This window comes from Aythya ferina (genome assembly GCF_964211825.1).
Source record: "Aythya ferina genome assembly, contig: HAP1_SCAFFOLD_188, whole genome shotgun sequence".
NCBI lineage: Eukaryota > Metazoa > Chordata > Aves > Anseriformes > Anatidae > Aythya > Aythya ferina.
The window spans coordinates 134,676-156,565 of NW_028181344.1; the positions used below are offsets into that span (position 1 = coordinate 134,676).

Genomic DNA, 21,890 nt, shown 5'->3' on the forward strand with positions numbered 1-21,890 from the left:
TGCGAGCAGCTGCTCACAAGCAGCTCAACTCTTCCCCCCCACACGCACATCTGACAAACACCACAGAGATGACTGTGCCTGCTGCCCTTCAGTACGTGCCCAGAGGCAGACCAGATGTCTTCGCCAACACAGTCCGGACAATGTATTAGCACACCCATGCACTGCCACGTTAGCTGTCATCACTAACTGCCAGGCAGGACAGCTCCAGACCAAACACATACACACACAGCCACGCCACAAACACTACAAACAAAACACACAACACAAGGCGCAAGAAAAAGTGACCCCCGGAGGGAAGCCCTATGGCAACAGCAAGTCACAACAGGTGCTCTGCACCAGACCCAAGGAGAGACTCAAATGTCACGACACGCGACTGGAAGACACTGCCAGAACTGGGGTGATGGAGGCCTAAAAAGCCTTCCTTCAAGACAAGAGACCAGAAGGATGGGGACTGAAAAACCCATATGATTCAAAGATCGAAGCCGAAATTCCTTTAAGCGGTATATTCTTTATTGCAGCGCTGGATGCACGGGGGGATCTCTCCACCTATCGTGCATACCCAAAGCAGAAAGCAGTCTTGAATTTATACAATCAATCTATCAATATTCTACCGGCGTCTATACATATTCATTGCCTACCCCCGCCTTCCCTCGCTTCTCATGCTAATTAGCCTTTTGGCACCTTGCGCCTGAGTAGAGCCTCCCAAGAACTGTGGGCAGGGGCCTTTGGGACGTGGGCAGGGGTCTTTGGGAGGAAGACCCCGAGTCTTCCTCACATTGTACTTTTCACCTTTGGTCAGGAATCCGCTGAGTTGGCATGTTTCTTAATCGCAAGAGCTGGCTGTTGCTAATTCTTCCCTTTGTTGTGTCTTTATAATGAATTCCAACGTCCAGTTTTGAGATTTATAGTCCTTACATTTGTTTCTCTGTCCGTCTGCCGCTTCCTTATCGTGAGTTCCGGTGTCTTGTTTCGAGATATACAGTCCTTGTCTGGGGACTGTCCTTGCCTCCCCAATACCTCCTTAATCACATAAGACGACGCTTAGGAAATCAATTCCCAAGCAAGAGCTCCTGATGCGGCCCAGATGACTTCCACAAGAGCGAGGATGGAAACAGATGCGATCTCAAACCGAATATGATGCACGAGACCTGAAACAGAACTGCACTTCAAGCAGCGACTGCAAGACAAGAAGTGCTCGGATCAGAGCCACGATGACAAAACAAGCACTGAGGCCCTTCAGCACCGCTACCAAGTCGCCTGTCTGGTCTGTCCAGTGTAAAAAGCTAGAAGGATATCAAGACCCGAGAAGCACAGAACAGACATTGCAGAAGCAACACTACAGGACAGACGAACAGAAGGAAACTGTCCTGCCTGGCGCACGCACTCACGCTACAAAATAATCCCGCTGCTTCTATTAGCCTGGTGACCCAGCCACAAGCAGCCTGAACGTGACCCAGCCTGAACCACCCTCGCAGCGGCACCAAGTATTTTCAGCCAGCTGGCTCCACGCTGCTCTGGCTCCCAGCTCCCATTAGCCACCCCAGATATGCAAATACCAGGTGCCCCCCAACTTAGCTCTCAGGTTGCTGCATGGTAAATTCCCTCCGCCTCAAGAAATACACAGGCACTGGTCGTCATCTTAGTCAATTGCCAGGCTCATCATCAGCTGCAAAAACAGAGTACCAGCATTCACTAGCATGCCGGTCATGATGCCCACCTTCTCCACAACACTGACTACTGCTGATGCAACATACAACTATGCTCACCTGTTCCTCTCCAAATCCAAGCTCCAACAGTGCAACCAGTATCATCCACACCACCTGGGAAAACAAAGGGATTAAATGATCGTTGCGTTCACAACACATCACCCAATGGTGTGTTTTTTTTGTTGTTGTTGTTTTTGTTATTGTTGGTTTTTGTGTGTGTGTTTCCTGTATTTATTTATTTTTTAGTCTGCTTTAGCTCAACGGCATGCAGAGTGCAGACAAGAAAACTGGGGTGTTTCTAGAAGCAACAATCCCCACGCTTTTGCTGTAGCTTTGAATATTAAAAGGACAATACGACCCAGCAAGTAACTGGAACTTTCTTACCTGGAATTAGCTCAAACTTTTCTTCACATTGAAAGAAAAATCTAGGAGCAGAACAGATTATACACCAACAAAATTGAGTCCATTTCATCCCCAGAAAAAAAATCACATGCTCTCATCCCCTCCTGTACCTCAGCCGCTTGCCTACCCCACGTGGCACACGCTTCCATCTGTTCTCTTTACCCACTTATAGCACCTCTAAAAGGCAAACTGGAATTTTACTCTATTGGCTGTAGGAAAATAACTGCAGTGACAACCGCGCCCCAAACTGAGCCAGCAGCCCCTACTAAACATCCCTCTACTAAGTGAATTCCAAGCACTTAAAATCCAGAAATCCATAGACTCCAGCCTGCCTAAACAACCCTGCAACGGACAGAAGGAAAAACAAAGCACTGTCCCCAAAAGAGCAGCCCAGGCAGAAGGAGCTCTCTGATGGCATGCCTGGGGCTCATATAGCATTTAGCCCCGCCCAGCACCCAAACCCAATCACCTGGGAAAGGGGAGGGGCAAAGCACATGAAAGTAGGAAGAGAGCAAAAGGAGCAGCTGTGTTTTGTTTTGTTTTCCTTTCCTTTCCTTTCCTTTGTTTTTTAAAATCTGTTTTATCTCAAAAACATTCAGAGAGCAGACAAGAGACCTGTGGTGTTTCTAGAAGCAAAAATCCCCTTTTGCTTTTGCTGCAGCTTTTAATGTTGAACTGATAACGGCACCAAGCAAGTAACTGAAACTTCTTCAACTGGAATTAGTTTAAACACGCTCACCGTCATCTGCAAACACAGAGAACCAGCATTCACTAGCCCTAACCCTAACCCCAACCCTCACCCTAAACTCTAACCCTAGCCCCAGCCCTAGTCCCTAAGCCCAACCCTGGTTCCCGAGAACTTCATTTCCAGGCATGCTCTGGGCGCTCAACATGGCCTCCCGGAGGTCCGGAGGCCCAGAACTACATTGCCCGGCATGCTCCGGGCACCCAACATGGCCTCCCGGAAGTTCGGAGTCCCAGAACTACATCTCCCGGCATGCTCCGGGCAGTCAACACGGCCTACCGGAAGCCTGGTGCCGGAAAACTACACCTACCAGAATTCCCTGGACAGCCAGCACGGCCAATCAGAGGCCGAGTTTTCGAGAACTACATTTAACAGCACTCACTGTAACCCTAGCCCTTCCCGCCCTTACACAAAAAAGCCTCAAGCCCTATCCCTAAACATCCTCGAAACCCCTACGGACCTAACCCAAACTATTTACCACACTAAACCCCTGAAGTCCTATGCCTAAAACCCCTAACCCAATAAATTAAGACGCTCAAATCCCAAACCCGCAAAATTGAGATGCTCAAATCCCAAACCCCCTTCCAAAAAAGAAAAAGAAAAATCAAGAAGAAAAAAAAATCAAACAAAACAAAAACAACAAAAGGGGTAGATCTGGTGGCATCTGCCCTGTAACCCTGCAAAAATCACGAGGGACCTAGAACAACAAAGCAAACGCACAAAATAACATTGACATCCTATCCATAAATGTGCTATAACAATTAATCACCTCCAAAGAGCTTCAAGCAATAAATGCACATACTACTAGATCGGTTTCCTCTAAAAGATCGTACCAGACCCTGACCCACCAAAAGAACCCTGCATGTAGCTAACAGAAGCATCAACAAAGCACTGACCCCAAAGAGCAGCCCGGGCAGAAGGAGCTCTCTGATGCCGTGCCTGGGGCTCCTATACCATTTGGCCCCGCCCAGCACCCAAACCCAATCACCTGGGAAAGAGGAGGGGGCAAACCACAAGAAAGAGAGCAGGAGCAGCAGCAGCTGTGTTCTTTTATTTATTTATTTATTTGTTTTTTTTTGTGCCTATCCCTAGTTTACAGCATGCAGAGTGCAGACAAAAGAACTGGGGTGTTTCTAGAAGCAAAATTTACCGTATTTATGCCTCAGCTTTGAACATAGAAAGGACAATACAACCAAGAAAGTAAATGAAATATTTTCCACGGGAATTAGCTCAAACGTTAGTGTTAGGTCAGAGGTTGGACTCAATGATCTTGAGGTCTCTTCCAACCTAGAAGATCTGTGATTCTGTGTGATTTACATATGAAGAAAAATCTAGGAGCGTAGGAAATTACACAGCAAAAAAAACAACGACGTAATAAGCAACGCGCATGCACGGCCCCACGGCCGCCTGCAGTACTCGTTTTCCACCAGCAGGAGGCGGCAGAGGGCGCCCCCGGGCCCCACCGCGCATGCGCCCCCCTCGGCCGCCTGCAGTACTCGTTTTCCACCAGCAGGAGGCGGCAGAGGGCGCCCCCGGGCCTCACCGCGCATGCGCCCCCCTCGGCCGCCTGCAGTACTAGTTCTCCACCAGCAGGTGGCGGCAGAGGGCGCCCGCGGGCGTCACCGCGCATGCGCGCCCCCCGGACGCCTGCAATACCCGATTAAAACCAGCAGGTGGCGGCAGAGGGCGCCCCCGGGGCCCCACCGCGCATGCGCGCCCCCCGGCCGCCTGCAGTACCCGATTAAAACCAGCAGGTGGCGGCAGAGGGCGCCCGCGGGCGTCACCGCGCATGCGCGCCCCTCGGCCGCCTGCAGTACCCGATTAAAACCAGCAGGTGGCGGCAGAGGGCGTCCGCGGGCGTCACCGCGCATGCGCGCCCCCCGGCCGCCTGCAGTACCCGATTAAAACCAGCAGGTGGCGGCAGAGGGCGCCCGCGGGCGTCACCGCGCATGCGCGCCCCCCGGCCGCCTGCAGTACTCGCTTCCCACCAGCAGGTGGCGGTAGAGGGCGCACGCGGGCGTCACCGCGCATGCGCGCCCCCCGGCCGCCTGCAGTACTCGCTTCCCACCAGCAGGTGGCGGCAGAGGGCGCCCGCGGGTGCCAACGCGCATGCGCGTCCCCCGGCCGCCTGCAGTATTCGTTTTGCACCAGCAGGTGGCGGCAGAGGGCGCCACCGGACCCCACGGCGCATGCGCGTCCCCCGGCCGCCTGCAGTACTTGCTTCCCACCAGCAGGTGGCGGCAGAGGGCGCCCGCGGGCGTCACCGCGCGTTGCGCGCCCCCCGGCCGCCTGCAGTACTCGTTTTCCACCAGCAGATGGCGGCAGAGGGTGCCCACGGGCGTCATGCGGCATTCGTGGCGCCCGGCAGCCTGCAGTACTCGCTTCCCACCAGCAGGTGGCGGCAGAGGGCGCCCCCCGGCTGCCTGCAGTACCCCTTCACCACCAGCAGGTGGCGGCAGGGGGCGCCACCGGACCCCCACCGCGCATGCGCGCCCCTCGGCCGCCTGCAGTACCCGAGTAACAGCAGCAGGTGGCGGCAGAGGGCGCCCGCCGGTGCCACCACGCATGCGCGCCCCTCGGCCGCCTGCAGTACTCGTTTTCCACCAGCAGGTGGCGGCAGAGGGCGCCCGCGGGAGGCCTTGTCGGGCGGATCACAGCTCGCCTACTGTGCCATTCGGAGCTTGTGGCTGTATTTTTTCCAACGTATTTGCTACCCACACCCCGCGGGGCAGCTTGTCTTACAAAGAATTCTCTCTGTTAATATTCTCTTTAAGGCGGGCACGAAGCATCCACTGCTCTTCTAAGCAAGCAACCTTCCTTCTGTGCTCCCTTCGGGATGCAGGACTATGTGCACTCAGATTTATTCCACTCATTTTTCTTCCCCTTTTCATTGGCACAGTCTCCAAGGACGCCTGGCTTTCTTCTCACAGACTCGCGTCCGTTTCAGTGTAAGGCATCTTTTCCCTCCGCTGCTCTAATCCAAATTCAAATTATCCAGATAAAACAATAGAGAGGTAAGAGAGAACTGTCTGAGTTAAAGTCACCATCTTTCTGTAACTAATTTAGCAGACAGCTGTACCACATCAGAGGAGGAGGTTTAGATGCTAACCAGGTCAGGCACATCACGGTCAAGTGAGCGCCCCCGGAATCACTAAAGAAACTTAAGGAAGAATCTACTAGAAGAAAGCTGTCTCCTCTTACCACCACCTATTTAAAAGATAGTGTAGTACAGGCAGTTCTACGTGCATAAAACCACATACACACAGTATACCTGACCCAAGTAAATTCCCTCTGAGAAGTCCACCATTAAGCAAAAGAGGTGTATTGTGGTGACATACAGCTGCCGTGTAATGATCCTGAAGGGATGAATCGCCCTATGTATTCCAAGGTACTCCTGTGGTTCGTTTGTTTTTTTTTTCAAGTACGTTCCCGCTAAGAAAAGAGTTCAGAATTGTTTATAACGAGTTCGTTCCAAGTGTCACTTTCTCACTTAACGTAGTAATAAAGATACGCTGCTGCTTTTGGATTTTATTTCCTTCTTGAATCTCACTGGTGTAATTCCAATGGTCAAACAACCTCTTCCAGAAAGACCAGCCCACTGCTTCACAGGAGAAGGAAAAGATGTCTCACACACGCTGGCTAGTACTAAAAAGAGTAATAGGAAGAGAAGTTCAGGCCATCAATGTAAGTATGTTTCCCTGCCTCTTCTGCTGGCTGGTCAAGTGGAATCCTCAGGACAGCCCCAGTACCTTGTGAAGAGCTTCTTAACGCCAGCACAACTTCAACCTGTCTTTTAAAAGAAAGCTGTTAAAGGAGCAGGAGACTGTTTTTAAATGAGAACAACCGAAAATAAAATTATCTGAAGAGCCACTTACTACTGGCATATTACCGTTTAAAAGGAAAATATTAATTACGTGCAGGTGCTCCAGTCTTCGTTGCATTTTCTGTGATTCACAACATTACCTTTGAACAAAAGAGTAAGAGGAACGGAAGGGAGGATATTAACTCGGGTAACCAAGGATTTGGTAAGCTGGAACTTGGTGTCTTTAACACTTTAGCCTTGGAGCAAAAATGTACACCCTGTACAGGCTGAGCTGACTGATGAGGCAGGTGCTCCAGGGTACGTGCTACCGGGAGGTAAGTAACAAACACATTCCGCAGCTATTACCAGAAGTGGGGTTTCAGGATATGCAGACTGGTTTCACAAAAAATATTAGCGGTCTGTTGGTGACAGACAATTTGAGGAATTCAGCGCTGCCCATTACAGACTCCTCAGATCGGCACTTAACGAGAATTAATAAAACGTTTTTTTTTTTTTATATATATATATATATACACACACACACACACACACACACCTATGTTCAAAAAAATGCATACAGTTAAAATATCAAATTAGTGATCCGGTAACAACACTGTTCAAAACCAATCTCTTTTGTATGAACATTAAAATAAATGCACACTTTTAAAAGCATTTCTTTTTAGTGCTTCCAAAGCACAGCGTGTGCCAAGGCAAGGCCACCTGAAGAATCTCCGTCCTCCTCACGGGATGAAAGAGAACTGAAGTCAGGGACCTGGGAAGCCTCAGGTGCGCTTTCATAATGTCTGCAGATAAAAACAGAAGAGAGTCTGAGGTAGATTGTTTAGTAACCACCAAGTGGTAACAGTCACAGGGCTGTCTTTAGCTTTCATTAACACAACAGCAGTTTCTTTACTCTCGATCTATGCTGAATCTCAAGTTTAAAGGCATGGCTAGCAGTTCTCGGGAACAAGGCCCTCGTCTCTGTGCTGGCAACATGCAGTATTACCAGTGCAGGTGTTTCTGGGAGTTTTGGTTGGTTGGTTGGTTTTTTATTGGGGGGGGGGGGGGGGGGGGACGGGGACGACACAACAGATGGGATCTCTCCACAATGCAGACACTGTGTGCATTTGACAGTGCCCCATTTTAGTGCGATCCACTGCCTATTGCACGTAAAACGGCTAATGACAGTATTCAAGTGAGTAAATTCTCACCACCTGCAGGAGGGGCAGCAATGGTTATTTTTTTCAGCCTGTTGAGCAAAGAGCACCCTCCACAGGAAAAAAGCCACACCTTTCGTAGCACGTCCTTAAGGTTACAGCCCAGCTTCTGCCGATAGAGGTTCGTAAAGTTAAAGCTCTGCTGCTTCTTCTCGGACTCTGACAGTAAGATCACTTGACCGCCAGGATGGCGAGGGCAACAGCTACGTCCTCTTCCACTCTTCTGCGGCACAGCAAACTCATTCCCGGTCCGTATTCCTCTGGCTGGTACACTATTATCTACCGTTCACCTGATTAACTCTGTTGGGTAGGCTGTTGAACTCTAGCTCCTCTAGCGTTCTCTCTAAGTGCTGTATTAAGACACGATTTTTAAACCTAGGGAAGTAATTTCATTTCTTCTTCCAAAAACAGCAGTTAAATAACTCAGTATTATTTGGCCACGACAAACAGTATTAGCGGAGGCTCTCTGTTTCCAGCATGGAAGAGCTTCCCTCATTTCTGACATCAGAATGGCAAATTTAATTTGATACAGCCATCTTTCCCCAACCCACGCAAATTCTGGGTCTTTCTTCCATAACCACCCGTATCTTTCTATTTCACACTTCAGCTCTAGGTAACGACCATTTACTTCAGAAAATACAACGGCAGTTTGACCGCTGAAACTGTAATAATTTAAGTATGTCAAAACAAAACACTTGTTTTGGAAAAGACTGAGATTTGCTATCATGAACAACGTTAGCGTTTAACTCCGAATCATTCGTATCTATACAAACCTTGCTCCTTCCCTTATAGCAAATTCAATGAAATACTTCTGAGTTTCCATCCGTCCTTGTACGTACCTCCTCAAGAAGAGAGAAGATTTTTTTCACGATCTTAAACAAGAGATCCAAACAGATATTAGAAACAGATCTTGTAAATGCATTTTCAGTAAATCTCAACAGCCAAAGGAAAAACAACAAAGCCTAGAGTTTCCCATTTCTGCATACAGTAATGCACGTAAGAAAAAAAAGCCAGCATACCAATAATTTGAAGTGATATCGATTAGCTGATATTCAAATGTAACGCTGAATTTTCTTCTCTTAAAAGAGCAGTATCTAGAAACACCTGCCCTTGGAAAATGCAGACTAGGTTTAATCAGCAGAGAAGCCTTGTATCTCCACGAACACGCTGCCATGATCAGCAGTTAATAGAAACAAAGGGATACCGAGCCATGTTTCAACCTAGAGCTGTCATTTTTGAAAGCAGAGGTTTAAGATAACTACTCTTTACAAGATGACCGATCTATGTGGAGCATGAGCACGATTGTCTCGTATAAAGTTTAACAAAAAAAAAAAAAAAAAGTAGCGCAAAAGAATGAACCGGACACCTTAGATGTGAAACAACAGTATTTTTTCATTGGTTTCTGTGTTTTCTTCTCTGAAGCAACTATGAAAACACGAATGGTGCTGTGACTAAGCCTGCTTAAGAGTACTGCAGTAAGGACGGTGAGGATATAAAGTTGGACTGTGAATACATGTACTTACTTTCTTGTTCTTCCACTACTTGTACACGAGTAATCAAAAATCATTCCAAATCTGAGGTTTTATTTTCAAAATAGATCCTCATTTCAAGAAAAAGTCTTCTGTACCCCTAGCCTATTTTTAATACACTAATAAAGAACTTACTTCTTCCACGTTTGCAAACCTCTTTCACCACTCTGATTTTAATACCAGCATCGCTTCCCTCCAACATTGTAGGTGTTATTTTAAATCAATTTGGCACAGATTCAGAAGTAGACTCCATCACTCGTTTTTGGTCATCTCCAGCCACGCTGTAATTTAGAGGCCCTCGAACAAGTGCATTGGTACCAGGTTTACGATCCAAGCCATCTTTGCATCATTTAAGCAATTGAACTCATCATGTAGAGAGTCTAAGTCACCAGGTGACATTTCATCCTCTCCCTTAACAGCTGGAACCGAAGAAGCCATTTGCACAGACAAGCCATCAATTTGCTCTTCCAGCAACTGACAGTTTTCTGCTTTCTTCTCTCCATTACCATCTTGGACAGTACTGATACCAGTGTCTGAAAATTAAGAAGGAGCTTAGTAGTGCATATAACTGCAGGATCAAAAAACACAGAAGGACATTATTCTGCATCCCTTCTTGTTGAAAGTACTGTGGAGAGAGTTACTCAGCACTGTCAGATCACTTCAGTAGTTTTATTCACCCTTTGACGCAACCACAGGAATACCTCCTTTTGGGCTGCTACCGTCTCATATGACTGTCGTGAAGTTATTTGCTGTATTCCCATTTCAGTGACTAAAGCAAACTAAAGTTTCCCCTCCTTCCCCCAGTTCCAGCAAATTTTTCTTTCGACTCTGCTGCAACAGGTGGGTAAATTACTATTTGTGAGAAATTTAAATTTTTTTTTTTTTTTTTTTTTTTACACACTTTCCTTCCCCACTTCTCCCTTCCCCACTATAGAATACACAAATGAGAATTAAAAGCTGAAATGAAATCCTTGCTACCGCCAAACCATCGTGGTGAAAGGTTTCAGCACTTTTTAGAAACAGTTCCAAATTATTGCTCATTCAGGACTTCGTTACCTATAGCAACAGCCTGTTTGTCTAAGCCGACCAAAGAAATTCAGTCCCAATTAACTCTAAAACTTACGTGTCCTTTTGAATTAACACGGAAAGCACGGAGACCTTTTTTTTTTTTTTCCTGCACACTATGTCCATTTATGACCACACAAGTTCCTGTACTACAACAACTCCAACACACCTTTATTTGTTGGCATGCCTTTGAGGTTCAGATATGGTGACGGAGATCCAGCAGCACAGGGTGGCCCTTTCCCACCAACATGGTTTGTCACAACAGTGACTGTGGCCGTCGCAATAGCGGCGACGTGCTACGCCTTCTCTCTTTAGTGATGCTGGAGTATTGGGCTCTCCAGGACGCTTGATCTTATTCTGAGGCCCAGCAACAAATTTATCTGCTTCATCTATCATCGTACCCTGAAAAGACTTTTTTTTTTTTTTTTTAATATAAGTAAAAAACAATTGCTTCGTCAATTCACTACCAGAGTATTTGCCTCCGTGTTACAATTCAGTTACTTTTCAAATAATGATACAGCAGATAGCAAGACTTCTCCTACCTTCTCATCCTGTTTGAACAGACTGCCAAGTGTATGAAGAAGCCTTTTTGGTTGATCTGGATCAATCTCCCGAAGGGGTGAAGGCATCATTTTCAACTACTCCTGATGATTTCCCCTTTGAGCAACAGGAACGCCGTGAAGGCAGTCTGCAGCAGAACAAGGTATCTAAATTTAGTCTACCTTAAGACTAAGGAAATACAAGCCTCGCATGCTTCCATTTCCAGTGTTAGCATTTAAGATCTAGAAATCACTATTTCCTCCCTCTACAAAACAAAGGAAAAGCAAAAGGCAAATAAAGCCCCTCTTTCCTTTCACCATCACTATAAGAACATCTACTGCATCCTGTTGCACAGGAAAGCTCACCCATGAAACTGAATTTTCAAATTCCAAGCACGCACAACATGTTTTGTGACAGAAGGCAGAAATTTCATTCTTTTCCTTCGGAATCTAGGGAAGGACGACTGACCCAAGAAACGATGCAAAGTCTACTTCCTCTCCCACACCGAGGACAGAAACACTACTTAGGTGAATTAAATAGCTGTACCAGAATATTAATAAATAATTGTGTCCATTTACCTTCATCCTGCCCCACGATATCCCTGTGTGTTTTCAGAAGATTGGTTCTCATTCCGGTTAGCTGATCTAGAAGATTGTGACAAGACATATCATATGCATTTCTGAATGCCCGTGGCTTCAAATCCTAGTTTTATAATAAAACAAGTAACTTTCAGTTAACCCGCGAGTTCTCACGCACAAAGAAATTGCTCTGTGGGCTGTACTACCGTTAACTACTAAAAAAAAAAAACAAAACAAAAAAAAATTCCAAAACAACTTCAGACATTCTGAACGTATTCTGAAACAACTTTCTTTCCATCTCTCCGGAAAGAGCTTTCCTCCTATCTGTGACAAAGGAAAAAAAAAAAAAAAAAAAGTTGTGATCGCGGGAGTCGTTACACAAAGCCACACTCTGTGAATTCACTACTACAGTTAAGATCATTTTTAGTCAAAAATACCTCGGCAGCAATGCTATCACTGCAAACATAGCGTTGCCAAAAAAAAAAAAAAAAAAAAGAAATTCAACTCAAGATATAGGAGAGGGCGAGCTAAAAGCACAAATAACATGACCGATGGAGGCTGCAACAACCACCTGGTAGATGGTTGTCCACAGCCCTCGGATTGCATGGTCGTCTTTCCTGACAAACGAATACTGGAAGAACAGAAAAGATACACCGTGTGTCCGCAAAAGCCTTCGGGGAGACTACTGAAAGGAAAACCAAACCAAAAAACTAGGAACAGCAAGTGGCGTATACGTCAGTTTTGTTAACAGAGCACCACTAATGTACCAGGAATTTCCACATTCTTCGCCCCTCCTCTACCTTGAAAATGTCACCCAATTCTGTCAGTGTCTTCACCATCAGCATTTATTTATTTATTTCGTTTTTCACGTGGACATCCGAGGAAAACATTGAGTACCCTGTCATCGAGGAAGAAGAGAGGGGGGGGAAAAAAAAAAAAAAAAAAAAAAAGAGAGATGAGGGGGGAAGAAGCACTGCCATTCCTTTCCTCGGTAATGCGAGCAAAAAGCTCAGGCGCTCAGCAACAATGTGCTTTGAAAGATAAAACACAGAAGAAACTGCACGTTATTTAGTCTCAGCTACAGAGTCACGTGTATTTGTACCTGCTCATTTATTCATCTGCCAGTGTATTTTAGTACAAACGCTACAGAACATAGAAACCGCAAGGTTACTACTACCTTTTGTGACCGACGCGATCTTTGGCAGGAACAGCTATCGAAAAAGAACCAACAAAATCCCCTTCGTCGACAGCCATCCGAACCTTTATCGTCTAACAGCAGTCCTACAAACATCCCCTGGGATGCTCAACTCCTGAAACTTTCTGTTCAACTTGAGGCAGAACAAGCCCTTACCCTGGGCACCTTCACCCAGCTCTCCACTGCTAGCAGAGTAGCACCCTGATACTGTCCAGGACGCGCTGCAGCAGCCTACTCGCTTACGCGTATTTACTGCAGCCTGGTTCGAGACGCGCACAGAGGGACCCACGAAAAATCCACCCTTTCCTTCAGAGAAGTAAATACATACATACATACGGACGACACGGTAAGGAAGAAAAGCTGAACACACAGCATGCGGTCCTTTACCGTGGGGCAGATCCAGCATCAGCACAAGGAGCTTTGGGGCACGTGAGCGATCATCTACACCGGCCATCGCGACAAGCCAAACTCACGCACACGAGCCTCGACCTAAAAACACAGAACACATTAAGTTCCTTTATAGCTTATGGAAGTAACAACCAGCATCTTAGATGCAGTTGGATAGTTGGATTGCATCAGCTTAGGGACTGCCTCCTTCAAAACGCACAGGGGGGTGGGGAAACCAGTCTTGGAAACCTGTTGCCTAACAGGAAGGAGACTGTTGTCTTCTCCTCCATAGGTGACGTTCTTCCAAGCATCGTCCTGCTCCTGGATTTTACCAGCCGCGACGGGATGGTCCTACCGGCGTGAGTCGGGAACGCTTCCCACGGGGTTTCTGTGACACTGAAGTAAGTTTTCCGCAGGTACAAGTAACGCAGCACGAGACGGCAAGGAAGCTAAGGCACCGTCTGCAGCACAGCACGTGTGCGATATTGGGCCTGAGGGGACCAGTCAAAGCCTGCAGTAATCGCTGAACAGGTGGGCAAGCAGGGAGCCCTACGGGAAACAAAGCTCACGTTCTGCAAAGCTCTTTTCCCGTCAAGAAGACGGCCTTTTCTATTCAGCGCATTTACTGAACTTTAGGCTACTTCCCATTCGCTTTGGCAAGTTAGCCTTTGCGTAAGCCAAGAGGTTTTAAACTGCCAAGCACCACTGATGGTTCTTGTTCTCCAACAACAGGGAATTTCAATCAGGGCACTCGTTAACAGGAAAGCCTGGCTCTGTTTCACACAAATCACGTACCTAAACCACGGAGACAGGAGTCTGCAGGAAGAACTCTTTAAAAGGTGAACTTAAAGAGAAGGATACTACTCATTTTTCCACAACTTCTGCAAGGACTGCGGCAAAAAAAGGCTGAACCAGGGACGTCTCTATCATCATCCCCTCTAGAATTCAGCAACTCCATACAGTTATGGGGCAAATACCACAGCTGCAGCGCAAGACAAACAAAGACCTCGAAGGTCACGTTTCTGCCTGCGTACCGAGTTCCGCTGGGAAGACCCCCCACCTCTGGAAAGACCCCCAGCCGCTCAACTCCCAAGCAACGTTGCCACGGCCAGTGCTTACGCAGAGTTTTGCTCTCTCTCGCTGCTCAGTACAGGCCCAAGGCCTCCTTTATTGCACACAGTTCAAGCAAAACTCTTGGGACATAACCAAGAGACAGACAGACAGACAGACAGAAATTGCCTCTCACGTCTGTCCTCACTGACCGCAACCAGCGTCCTGGAAAGCCCCGCAAGCACCGGTCTATTCCTAGGACAACTCCGAAAGCTGAGGCGGGACAAAGTTTAGCCTCTCGTACCAAAGACTGAGCAACAGACAGAGCCTGACAGGCCAGTTCATTCTAGGTCTAAGAGGCTACTACGACTCGGCAGGCACTACGTGCCTTCCTTCCCTTTGCGCTTCCCAGCGCCGAGCAGCTCGCGCTTCCGCAAATTCAATGAAGCCTTTGAGCCGGGGCTGCAGGAAGCTTACGAGCACGCCTTGATTCCACCCCGAGGTCGCTGCGACTTACCTGGGCAGTCGGGACGGACGGGCTGCTCTCTCTCCTGAGAACCCTGCGACCGCAGCACGCCAGCTGCGGCTTTCCTCGCTTTACCCGGTGCGCCACCTTCGCTCGGCAACAAACCCCGCAGGGGTCCTAGCGGCGGGGAGCTGCTTCTGCCCCGGTGAACCGCAGCACAAGGAGAGAGCCGGCTGTCAGGACGCAGGGAGAGGAAAGCCTCCGAGGCGCGGCGCGGCGCAGCCCAACGATCAAGCGCAGCGAGGACCCGCGCCCGGCCTCAACACCCCCCGCCCCTCCCGGCCCGACGCTCCGAGGAGGCACCCCCGGAGGCTCTCGCTCGCCTCACCGCCGGCAACCGCGCTCGCCGCCAGCGGCAACCTGCGCCTCCCGGCGCGCACGGCCCGGCCCCGGCCCGGCCCCGGCCCGGCCGCGCAGCCCGGAGCCCACGTGGCCGCCCGGCAGCGCAGAACTACAGCTCCCAGCATGCCTCGGGACGGAGCACTCCAGCCAATCCAGAGGGGCGTCGGCCACGCGCACGCAACGGCACCTCCTCCTGCTGCCCTCTCTGCCCCCCCCCGCCGCCGCAGCCGCCCCCCTCTCCCCTGTCCCCTCTCCCCCAGCCCCCCGAAGCCGCCCCAGCTCCTCTCGTGCTCCGAGCATCTCCAGCATTTCAGGAACTGGAACCCTGGAACCGCTGACGTCTGGCACGTGTCAGAAACGTGGCAGGAGACGTACTCTGCTGTCGCAAGGCACTTGCAAAGCCGGCCCGACAGCTGAAGCAGACTCACACAGTCCACCGAGCAACTCGGGGCCCCCACTGCTGTCCACTCACCCTCATGCTTCGTTCAAGCTTCCGTGCCTACGCCCTGAGCTACAAGAAACAAAGAGAGAAGGTCACATCCACAATGGATACGCAAACAGTGCGGCACATGCAGAGGACTCAAACACAGAGACCAGAGCCAGACAAATAAAACAAACAAACAAACAAACAAACTGAAGTCCACAAATGCCACAAGGCCATGAATGCATAGCAGCCCCGGCAGGGGTAATGGCAGACATACCCTTTGCAGATGAAAAAGGTGACCCCGCTCAGTCTCTTGGTAATACTGCACCAACACGGTCAAGCCTCTTGTAGCATGTCATCAAGCTGGTTTTAGTCCTCTGGAGAGTTACACAAGTGGGTTGATTCATCTAGAGATTAAAATACAGATCAAACACAGGAGCGTATCCCACCATCCCAAAAAAAAAGTGAGCCAGCAACCTCTGCTACATATCCCTCTATGAAGTGAATTCCAAGCCCTTAGAATTCCAGAAATCCATAGACTCCAGCCTGCCTAGAGAACCCGGAAACTGACTGAAGGAAAAACAAAGCACTTACCCCCAAAGAGCAGCCCAGGCAGAAGGAGCTCTCTGACGGCATACTTGGGGCTCATATACCTTTTGGTCCCACCCAGCACCCAAACCCAATCACCTGGGAAAGGGGAGGGGCAAAGCACATGAAAGTAGAAAGAGGAGGAGCAGCAGCTGTGGTTTATTTACTTATTTATAAGGCTTAGCTCAACAGCATGCAGAGGGCAGACAGGAGAACTGGGGTGTTTCTAGAAGCAACAATCCCCATGCTTTTGCTGCAGCTTTGAATATTGAAAGGACAACACAACCAAGCAAGTAACTGAAGCTTTTTCAGCTCGAATTAGCTCAAACTTTTATTTACGCAGAAAGAAAAATCTAGGAGCAGAACAGATTATACGCCAACAAAATCAATTCCGTTCCACTCGCAGCAAAAATCACTTCCTTCAGCAGGCTATCTGAGAACCAAAAGGCTATGCTGATGGGTCAAAACACACTACAGGACACTGGGGCCGGGCCCTCCGCTGCACCCACTTAAAACCCATCCCTACACTCACCAAGGTGCAACCCCAACCCGAACACAGACGCAGCATTTCAGCCTCAACACAGTTTCCAGAACTGCTGGAAAGCAAGCTTCATCCTCAGCGAGGCGTGCTCAGGCTGCACAGGAGGGGGCTTCGGGCACCTCTTTGCCTACCGAAGAAGACCGCCATCAGCACCTGCTTTGTTCCGATCCTAAAGGCTAACATCACAGCCCACGTCGCCTGGGACACCTGATAAACAGAAGAGAAAGCAGCCATACCGTTTTCAAGCCGTCCCTGCACGTGTCGCTCCTCGATGATCTGCAACCTCCTCTCAAATCCTCAACCGCTTCTGTGGAGAGCCTGCCATGGCACCTGCAAAGCAAGACCCTTCGCAGTCACCTCGTGCTACTTGGCAGTTCTGCTCCAATCCAGCTCACAAACAGCCCGCCCTTCCCGTGCTGCTCTTCAGAGTGCAGCTTGGCCCCTCTGAGCCTGTGCGACACACCTGTGAAACAAAAAGAAAAGCATAGGCTGAAGCAGCATCCAAAGCCACAGCACAGCTGGGACAGTTACTCTCATCTGCTCCCTAACCTCTGCTCCCTCACCTGCCCTCGAGGCAGATGCTTCCATCTGCTCTCTTAGGCCAGCTACAACACCCCTGAAATATCAACAGGATTTTTACTGTACTTTGTGCAGTTAAGTAACTGCAGTGACAACTGCACCCCTAAAGTACCTGCTACATCTGTTCATCGCTCACCTTGCCAAAAGCAGCTCCGGTCAAGTCCCGCGTTGTACACTGTGTTTCAGCTTTAACAAATGAAAACGGTCACAAGATAATCATTCAGCTGCCAGCATTAGCACCCATCCCTCAACAACACAAAGGGACCCCGCTTACAATATTATCATTTCAAAACAGCAGCCCCCATACCTCAGCACACCTCAGAAGTAGACCAAGCCAGTCACCGAGCTGCCTACGGAGCGCTGAACAGTTCCGGAAGGAGCTCTTTCCTGTGACAGGTTCCTCCAAAGGTTTACGCTCTACTGGGGACAGGAGAGAAATAAAAATAAAAGTTTCAAAAACCCCTTATCTGTAAGCTTTCAAGATTCCACAGACCTCCTCCTCAAGCACACCGTTCAAGCACTATGCGAGCAGCTGCTCACAAGCAGCTCAACTCTTCCCCCCCACACGCACATCTGACAAACACCACAGAGATGACTGTGCCTGCTGCCCTTCAGTACGTGCCCAGAGGCAGACCAGATGTCTTCGCCAACACAGTCCGGACAATGTATTAGCACACCCATGCACTGCCACGTTAGCTGTCATCACTAACTGCCAGGCAGGACAGCTCCAGACCAAACACATACACACACAGCCACGCCACAAACACTACAAACAAAACACACAACACAAGGCGCAAGAAAAAGTGACCCCCGGAGGGAAGCCCTATGGCAACAGCAAGTCACAACAGGTGCTCTGCACCAGACCCAAGGAGAGACTCAAATGTCACGACACGCGACTGGAAGACACTGCCAGAACTGGGGTGATGGAGGCCTAAAAAGCCTTCCTTCAAGACAAGAGACCAGAAGGATGGGGACTGAAAAACCCATATGATTCAAAGATCGAAGCCGAAATTCCTTTAAGCGGTATATTCTTTATTGCAGCGCTGGATGCACGGGGGGATCTCTCCACCTATCGTGCATACCCAAAGCAGAAAGCAGTCTTGAATTTATACAATCAATCTATCAATATTCTACCGGCGTCTATACATATTCATTGCCTACCCCCGCCTTCCCTCGCTTCTCATGCTAATTAGCCTTTTGGCACCTTGCGCCTGAGTAGAGCCTCCCAAGAACTGTGGGCAGGGGCCTTTGGGACGTGGGCAGGGGTCTTTGGGAGGAAGACCCCGAGTCTTCCTCACATTGTACTTTTCACCTTTGGTCAGGAATCCGCTGAGTTGGCATGTTTCTTAATCGCAAGAGCTGGCTGTTGCTAATTCTTCCCTTTGTTGTGTCTTTATAATGAATTCCAACGTCCAGTTTTGAGATTTATAGTCCTTACATTTGTTTCTCTGTCCGTCTGCCGCTTCCTTATCGTGAGTTCCGGTGTCTTGTTTCGAGATATACAGTCCTTGTCTGGGGACTGTCCTTGCCTCCCCAATACCTCCTTAATCACATAAGACGACGCTTAGGAAATCAATTCCCAAGCAAGAGCTCCTGATGCGGCCCAGATGACTTCCACAAGAGCGAGGATGGAAACAGATGCGATCTCAAACCGAATATGATGCACGAGACCTGAAACAGAACTGCACTTCAAGCAGCGACTGCAAGACAAGAAGTGCTCGGATCAGAGCCACGATGACAAAACAAGCACTGAGGCCCTTCAGCACCGCTACCAAGTCGCCTGTCTGGTCTGTCCAGTGTAAAAAGCTAGAAGGATATCAAGACCCGAGAAGCACAGAACAGACATTGCAGAAGCAACACTACAGGACAGACGAACAGAAGGAAACTGTCCTGCCTGGCGCACGCACTCACGCTACAAAATAATCCCGCTGCTTCTATTAGCCTGGTGACCCAGCCACAAGCAGCCTGAACGTGACCCAGCCTGAACCACCCTCGCAGCGGCACCAAGTATTTTCAGCCAGCTGGCTCCACGCTGCTCTGGCTCCCAGCTCCCATTAGCCACCCCAGATATGCAAATACCAGGTGCCCCCCAACTTAGCTCTCAGGTTGCTGCATGGTAAATTCCCTCCGCCTCAAGAAATACACAGGCACTGGTCGTCATCTTAGTCAATTGCCAGGCTCATCATCAGCTGCAAAAACAGAGTACCAGCATTCACTAGCATGCCGGTCATGATGCCCACCTTCTCCACAACACTGACTACTGCTGATGCAACATACAACTATGCTCACCTGTTCCTCTCCAAATCCAAGCTCCAACAGTGCAACCAGTATCATCCACACCACCTGGGAAAACAAAGGGATTAAATGATCGTTGCGTTCACAACACATCACCCAATGGTGTGTTTTTTTTGTTGTTGTTGTTTTTGTTATTGTTGGTTTTTGTGTGTGTGTTTCCTGTATTTATTTATTTTTTAGTCTGCTTTAGCTCAACGGCATGCAGAGTGCAGACAAGAAAACTGGGGTGTTTCTAGAAGCAACAATCCCCACGCTTTTGCTGTAGCTTTGAATATTAAAAGGACAATACGACCCAGCAAGTAACTGGAACTTTCTTACCTGGAATTAGCTCAAACTTTTCTTCACATTGAAAGAAAAATCTAGGAGCAGAACAGATTATACACCAACAAAATTGAGTCCATTTCATCCCCAGAAAAAAAATCACATGCTCTCATCCCCTCCTGTACCTCAGCCGCTTGCCTACCCCACGTGGCACACGCTTCCATCTGTTCTCTTTACCCACTTATAGCACCTCTAAAAGGCAAACTGGAATTTTACTCTATTGGCTGTAGGAAAATAACTGCAGTGACAACCGCGCCCCAAACTGAGCCAGCAGCCCCTACTAAACATCCCTCTCCTAAGTGAATTCCAAGCACTTAAAATCCAGAAATCCATAGACTCCAGCCTGCCTAAACAACCCTGCAACGGACAGAAGGAAGAACAAAGCACTGTCCCCAAAAGAGCAGCCCAGGCAGAAGGAGCTCTCTGATGGCATGCCTGGGGCTCATATAGCATTTAGCCCCGCCCAGCACCCAAACCCAATCACCTGGGAAAGGGGAGGGGCAAAGCACATGAAAGTAGGAAGAGAGCAAAAGGAGCAGCTGTGTTTTGTTTTGTTTTCCTTTCCTTTCCTTTCCTTTGTTTTTTAAAATCTGTTTTATCTCAAAAACATTCAGAGAGCAGACAAGAGACCTGTGGTGTTTCTAGAAGCAAAAATCCCCTTTTGCTTTTGCTGCAGCTTTTAATGTTGAACTGATAACGGCACCAAGCAAGTAACTGAAACTTCTTCAACTGGAATTAGTTTAAACACGCTCACCGTCATCTGCAAACACAGAGAACCAGCATTCACTAGCCCTAACCCTAACCCCAACCCTCACCCTAAACTCTAACCCTAGCCCCAGCCCTAGTCCCTAAGCCCAACCCTGGTTCCCGAGAACTTCATTTCCAGGCATGCTCTGGGCGCTCAACATGGCCTCCCGGAGGTCCGGAGGCCCAGAACTACATTGCCCGGCATGCTCCGGGCACCCAACATGGCCTCCCGGAAGTTCGGAGTCCCAGAACTACATCTCCCGGCATGCTCCGGGCAGTCAACACGGCCTACCGGAAGCCTGGTGCCGGAAAACTACACCTACCAGAATTCCCTGGACAGCCAGCACGGCCAATCAGAGGCCGAGTTTTCGAGAACTACATTTAACAGCACTCACTGTAACCCTAGCCCTTCCCGCCCTTACACAAAAAAGCCTCAAGCCCTATCCCTAAACATCCTCGAAACCCCTACGGACCTAACCCAAACTATTTACCACACTAAACCCCTGAAGTCCTATGCCTAAAACCCCTAACCCAATAAATTAAGACGCTCAAATCCCAAACCCGCAAAATTGAGATGCTCAAATCCCAAACCCCCTTCCAAAAAAGAAAAAGAAAAATCAAGAAAAAAAAAAATCAAACAAAACAAAAACAACAAAAGGGGTAGATCTGGTGGCATCTGCCCTGTAACCCTGCAAAAATCACGAGGGACCTAGAACAACAAAGCAAACGCACAAAATAACATTGACATCCTATCCATAAATGTGCTATAACAATTAATCACCTCCAAAGAGCTTCAAGCAATAAATGCACATACTACTAGATCGGTTTCCTCTAAAAGATCGTACCAGACCCTGACCCACCAAAAGAACCCTGCATGTAGCTAACAGAAGCATCAACAAAGCACTGACCCCAAAGAGCAGCCCGGGCAGAAGGAGCTCTCTGATGCCGTGCCTGGGGCTCCTATACCATTTGGCCCCGCCCAGCACCCAAACCCAATCACCTGGGAAAGAGGAGGGGGCAAACCACAAGAAAGAGAGCAGGAGCAGCAGCAGCTGTGTTCTTTTATTTATTTATTTATTTGTTTTTTTTTGTGCCTATCCCTAGTTTACAGCATGCAGAGTGCAGACAAAAGAACTGGGGTGTTTCTAGAAGCAAAATTTACCGTATTTATGCCTCAGCTTTGAACATAGAAAGGACAATACAACCAAGAAAGTAAATGAAATATTTTCCACGGGAATTAGCTCAAACGTTAGTGTTAGGTCAGAGGTTGGACTCAATGATCTTGAGGTCTCTTCCAACCTAGAAGATCTG

At 48.6% G+C, this 21,890-nt stretch overlaps 3 long non-coding RNA genes across 3 annotated transcripts; all 3 read right to left on the minus strand.

Moving 5' to 3' along the window:
• Nucleotides 1-488: 488 nt before the first annotated feature.
• On the minus strand, nt 489-3,813 carry LOC311428917. Its single transcript, XR_014687951.1, has 4 exons — nt 3,750-3,813; nt 2,091-2,131; nt 1,767-1,820; nt 489-1,666 (listed from the first exon to the last, which is right to left on the minus strand). It is a non-coding gene; the product is annotated as an uncharacterized lncRNA (long non-coding RNA).
• A 3,329-nt stretch (nt 3,814-7,142) lies between these two features.
• Nucleotides 7,143-8,739, minus strand: LOC311428921. The gene is made up of 2 exons (XR_014687955.1): nt 7,946-8,739; nt 7,143-7,458 (listed from the first exon to the last, which is right to left on the minus strand). It is a non-coding gene; the product is annotated as an uncharacterized lncRNA (long non-coding RNA).
• A 9,488-nt stretch (nt 8,740-18,227) lies between these two features.
• Nucleotides 18,228-21,550, minus strand: LOC311428918. The gene is made up of 4 exons (XR_014687952.1): nt 21,488-21,550; nt 19,830-19,870; nt 19,506-19,559; nt 18,228-19,405 (listed from the first exon to the last, which is right to left on the minus strand). It is a non-coding gene; the product is annotated as an uncharacterized lncRNA (long non-coding RNA).
• Nucleotides 21,551-21,890: the final 340 nt, after the last annotated feature.